Source organism: Gobio gobio (genome assembly GCF_949357685.1).
Source record: "Gobio gobio genome assembly, chromosome: 1".
Lineage (NCBI taxonomy): Eukaryota > Metazoa > Chordata > Actinopteri > Cypriniformes > Gobionidae > Gobio > Gobio gobio.
In genome coordinates, this window is record NC_137097.1 from 79,837,588 (window position 1) to 79,844,126 (window position 6,539).

Genomic DNA, 6,539 nt, shown 5'->3' on the forward strand with positions numbered 1-6,539 from the left:
CTGTGTGTTTCTGTGTTGTTGTGATACTGATTCACACTCAATGGTTTAATAGGTTATAGTGGAAGCTAAGGTTTATAAATTATTAAATACATGACTGAATAATCCATGATATAAATGAAATAATTGTGTTCTTGTACAACGGGATGGTTTATTTGCAGAATGATTTCTGTTTTTGTTTCTTAATAATACCAATAAAGTGGGCGAAAGCTATAAAAAGTACCAAATGGAGGAAATTTCGATTACAGTGACGGTAATGTTTCATATTGTTGAATGTGGGAATAATAATATTCAGCTTGGCCGAACGGTTGATAAAGTTCGCGCGCTGAAAAGAAAATGGCGGGATTTCATTCAAATCATCAGTTTCGCTGTGATCTGAAGGTAAATATTCATTATTTGCGTTATAAGTGTGTGAAACAACAGTCTGAGGTGAATCTTGTGGTTGGTTTCTAACACGGGATTAAAAAAACGCAATTGCGACGTTATATCTCACAGTTCTGAGAAAAAATACTCCCACTTTGAGGAGAAACTTGCAATTGTGAGGGAGAAAAGTCCGAATTGTGTAAGAAGTCGTATTTATCTTGTATTATTATTATTCCGCTGTGGAAACAACAGATGGATGAACTTCAAATGATGTCATTGATGTGGGCGGAGTCTAACGTGCATAAACCATGTCCGTGTTCAGAATGCACTAATTTCATGATGTTGCCATTTTTTTAAAATAAATGAAGAATAAGTATACAATATCCAACAGAAGCTATTTCAAGCTGCATGTTATATTATTGTCTCATCACCACATTATGTTGTGTGTTTAATTTAGCCTGTGATTTTATATTTAGAATACAATCAAGTCTAAAAAAAAAGTGGTTCAAATGAATGTTGGGCCCTGTCTCAAATGCAACCCTGCTTTATTTACTCAGTGTGCAAGCTTTTTAAAGGATACTCTAGTCTAGTGAACTTTGTTTTCAAGGAAAGCTAGGCCTTTATTAGCCGCCTGGAGCCACAAGGACTAATTTCATGATGGATCAATGCACTTTTTTGGGCACTATTCACTCCAGTAGGCTATATAGTGGCGCAGGTATGACGTCACTTTGTAGGCCAACCGGCGGTTAGCATCGCACTGGTTCCCTCGAGAAAAACCAATAGGATTTTCCCATAAGCTTTTGGATTATAGCAAAAAACAAGCTCTGTGATCAACACAAGTTTATGACACTTGCACGTTTTGTCCATCAAGATAATTATCACAGATGAACACAACTTTTATGAATTTTGAAGACTAAATGCAGTCGCCAGAATTAAAAAGCTAAAGGTAGGCTATAAACAGACTACACCATGGTCCCACGACTTCAACATCACTAAGCTTCTGACAACTCTTTCTGTCAAGTCACAGTGTTAAACAGGAAAATAATGCAACAGAATTTGATTGGGCCGTACAGCCGCTCTGGAGGAAACGGTGATGTCATCAGCTCAGTTCAATTATCATACAGTGACAATGTGGGCAGCTTGGTAATTTAGATCAGGGGTTTTCAAACTTTATGATGCCATGGACCCCCAAATACGATAAACCTTTTATGGGGGACCCCGTTCCTAAAATCCTTCTATATATGTGACCCTGGACCACAAAACATGGGTCAATTTTTTAAAATAAAGATTTATATATATATATCTTCATGGAACATGATCTTTACTTAATATATGGATTTTTGGCATAAAAGAAAAATGTATAATTTTGACCCATACTGTATTGTTGGCTATTGCCACAAATATACCCGTTAGACTTATGACTGGTTTTGTGCTCCAGGGTCACATTGTTTTATGTATGAAAAAAAACATATAAATTGTTGGATAAATAGTATGACATTATAAATACAACATATTGTTTCAAATTAAATTGTCTATACTTAATATTGGATGTAAAAACCTGAAGATGAATAAAAAAATATTTGTATAAGCAACTTTCACAATAAATGTATGTAAGCAGCTCTCGTACTGCATTAGGAATACTGCCAGTGAGCGAGATAAAGGGGACTAAAGTGAGGAAAACTCACTAAAGATACAAAGCAAACATACACAGTTATAATGTTCAGTAAACTTTAACCATTTTTTGCTTTGTCTTTTTATTATTGTCTGGGGACCCCTTAGAACCCCGGACCCCAGTTTGAAAACCCCTGATTTAGATCATTAAAGTGTCCCAATATTTAGTGTTTCAGTTTTAATCTAAAACATTTTCCCAGATCGTTTGAGTTAGACTAGTTTGAAAGAGCACAATTATGAGCATAATGAGGCTGTAAAGGCTCCTGTTAGTGTGTGGGATATATTAGGCAGCAAGTGAACATTTTGTCCTCAGGGTTGACGTGTTAGAAGCAGGAAAAATGGGCAAGCGTAAGAATTTGAGCGAGTTTGACAAGGGCCAGATTGTGACGGCTAGACGACTGGGTTAGAACATCTCCAAAACTGAGGCTCTTGTGGGGTGAAGGACCAGTGGAGAACCGGCCACAGGGTCATGAAGGACCAGTGGAGAACCGGCCACAGGGTCATGAAGGACCAGTGGAGAACCGGCCACAGGGTCATGAAGGACCAGTGGAGAACCGGCCACAGGGTCATGAAGGACCAGTGGAGAACCGGCCACAGGGTCATGGAGGACCAGTGAAGAACCGGCCACAGGGTCATGAAGGACCAGTGGAGAACCGGCCACAGGGTCATGAAGGACCAGTGGAGAACCGGCCACAGGGTCATGGAGGACCAGTGGAGAACCGGCCACAGGGTCATGGTGGACCAGTGGAGAACCGGCCACAGGGTCATGAAGGACCAGTGGAGAACCGGCCACAGGGTCATGAAGGACCAGTGGAGAACCGGCCACAGGGTCATGGAGGACCAGTGGAGAACCGGCCACAGGGTCATGAAGGACCAGTGGAGAACCGGCCACAGGGTCATGAAGGACCAGTGGAGAACCGGCCACAGGGTCATGAAGGACCAGTGGAGAACCGGCCACAGGGTCATGGAGGACCAGTGGAGAACCGGCCACAGGGTCATGAAGGACCAGTGGAGAACCGGCCACAGGGTCATGAAGGACCAGTGGAGAACCGGCCACAGGGTCATGGTGGACCAGTGGAGAACCGGCCACAGGGTCATGAAGGACCAGTGGAGAACCGGCCACAGGGTCATGAAGGACCAGTGGAGAACCGGCCACAGGGTCATGAAGGACCAGTGGAGAACCGGCCACAGGGTCATGAAGGACCAGTGGAGAACCGGCCACAGGGTCATGGAGGACCAGTGGAGAACCGGCCACAGGGTTATGGAGGACCAGTGGAGAACCGGCCACAGGGTTATGGAGGACCAGTGGAGAACCGGCCACAGGGTTATGGAGGACCAGTGGAGAACCGGCCACAGGGTCATGAAGGACCAGTGGAGAACCGGCCACAGGGTCATGGAGGACCAGTGGAGAACCGGCCACAGGGTCATGGAGGACCAGTGGAGAACCGGCCACAGGGTCATGAAGGACCAGTGGAGAACTGGCCACAGGGTCATGAAGGACCAGTGGAGAACCGGCCACAGGGTTATGGAGGACCAGTGGAGAACCGGCCACAGGGTTATGGAGGACCAGTGGAGAACCGGCCACAGGGTCATGGAGGACCCGTGGAGAACCGGCCACAGGGTCATGAAGGACCAGTGGAGAACCGGCCACAGGGTCATGAAGGACCAGTGGAGAACCGGCCACAGGGTTATGGAGGACCAGTGGAGAACCGGCCACAGGGTTATGGAGGACCAGTGGAGAACCGGCCACAGGGTTATGGAGGACCAGTGGAGAACCAGCCACAGGGTCATGAAGGACCAGTGGAGAACCGGCCACAGGGTCATGAAGGACCAGTGGAGAACCGGCCACAGGGTCATGAAGGACCAGTGGAGAACCGGCCACAGGGTCATGAAGAACCAGTGGAGAACCGGCCACAGGGTCATGAAGGACCAGTGGAGAACCGGCCACAGGGTCATGAAGAACCAGTGGAGAACCGGCCACAGGGTCATGAAGGACCAGTGGAGAACTGGTCACAGGGTCATGGAGGACCAGTGGAGAACTGGCCACAGGGTCATGGAGGACCAGTGGAGAACCGGCCACAGGGTCATGAAGGACCAGTGGAGAACCGGTCACAGGGTCATGGAGGACCAGTGGAGAACCGGCCACAGGGTCATGGAGGACCAGTGGAGAACCGGCCACAGGGTCATGGAGGACCAGTGGAGAACCGGCCACAGGGTTATGGAGGACCAGTGGAGAACCGGCCACAGGGTTATGGAGGACCAGTGGAGAACCAGCCACAGGGTCATGAAGGACCAGTGGAGAAGCGGCCACAGGGTCATGAAGGACCAGTGGAGAACCGGCCACAGGGTCATGAAGGACCAGTGGAGAACCGGCCACAGGGTCATGGAGGACCAGTGGAGAACTGGTCACAGGGTCATGGAGGACCAGTGGAGAACTGGCCACAGGGTCATGGAGGACCAGTGAAGAACCGGCCACAGGGTCATGAAGGACCAGTGGAGAACCGGTCACAGGGTCATGGAGGACCAGTGGAGAACCGGCCACAGGGTCATGGAGGACCAGTGGAGAACCGGCCACAGGGTCATGGAGGACCAGTGGAGAACCGGCCACAGGGTCATGGAGGACCAGTGGAGAACCGGTCACAGGGTCATGGAGGACCAGTGGAGAACCGGCCACAGGGTCATGAAGGACCAGTGGAGAACTGGCCACAGGGTCATGAAGGACCAGTGGAGAACCGGCCACAGGGTCATGAAGGACCAGTGGAGAACCGGCCACAGGGTCATGAAGGACCAGTGGAGAACTGGCCACAGGGTCATGAAGGACCAGTGGAGAACCGGCCACAGGGTCATGGAGGACCAGTGGAGAACCGGCCACAGGGTCATGAAGGACCAGTGGAGAACCGGCCACAGGGTCATGAAGGACCAGTGGAGAACCGGCCACAGGGTCATGAAGGACCAGTGGAGAACCGGCCACAGGGTCATGGAGGACCAGTGGAGAACCGGCCACAGGGTCATGAAGGACCAGTGGAGAACCGGCCACAGGGTCATTGTAAAAAAGTCCACCCTTCACAAATGGACTCTTCCAAACTCCCCCACCTCTGTTCGTGACTTGGACTGTTCAAAAAAAAAAAACTTTCCGCGGAGTTGTAAACAAGCTATCAGTGAGTGAGGCTGCAGAGATGCGATTGTATATAGTTATTAACATTTAAATTAGTCAGAAGTGCCATTTACAGTTCTTGTGGATTGTGTGTGCGTGCAACTGATTGTAAGTATTTCGCGTCATTAGTGATTATTGCTAAGAGACAGGAAAGAGCGCTACCGCGGCATTCCGCGTGAATGTTTACAGTAATAATTCGGTTTGCACATTATGTTGTTGCATAAATACCTTGTATTAAGGCCATATAATCTCACTGTGTTCTTATCAGTAAAGTATTTGATGCTGCACTTATATTGTATAGACTTTAAAGTGTCTCAGGGAACATGTACGAGCATGTTATTCATACAAGTTAGACGCATGCGCTGTAAACACTACGTGCAATAGGCTGGCGGTGCGATAGCATAAACATTTTATTGAGTCTGTAATGCATATATTTGGGTTTATAGCTATTTATTTAATGTGCAATTTAATATGATGCTTAAAACTAATAGTGAAGTGCTTTTTTATAGTTAAGTATTGTTTATAGATCTGTGATTGTGCATTTATGTTTATTCATATTTGTATATTGCTTGTTTACAGAACCACACGCACTCCCATGACAAACCCTAATAAATAATCTTGAAGTACAGACTGGTGTGAGACATAATGTTCTGACCGGACATCCTGTAGCCGTTCAATTACTCCGAACCAGAAATATAGAGGGTGAACAGCAGTTTTTACAGTCATGGAGGACCAGTGGAGAACCGGCCACAGGGTCATGAAGAACCAGTGGAGAACCGGCCACAGGGTCATGAAGGACCAGTGGAGAACCGGCCACAGGGTCATGAAGGACCAGTGGAGAACCGGCCACAGGGTCATGGAGGACCAGTGGAGAACCGGCTACAGGGTCATGAAGGACCAGTGGAGAACCGGCCACAGGGTCATGGAGGACCAGTGGAGAACCGGCCACAGGGTCATGAAGGACCAGTGGAGAACCGGCCACAGGGTCATGGAGGACCAGTGGAGAACCGGCCACAGGGTCATGAAGGACCAGTGGAGAACCGGCCACAGGGTCATGGAGGACCAGTGGAGAACTGGTCACAGGGTCATGGAGGACCAGTGGAGAACCGGCCACAGGGTCATGAAGGACCAGTGGAGAACTGGTCACAGGGTCATGGAGGACCAGTGGAGAACCGGCCACAGGGTCATGAAGGACCAGTGGAGAACCGGCCACAGGGTCATGGAGGACCAGTGGAGAACCGGCCACAGGGTCATGAAGGACCAGTGGAGAACCGGCCACAGGGTCATGGAGGACCAGTGGAGAACTGGTCACAGGGTCATGGAGGACCAGTGGAGAACCGGCCACAGGGTCATG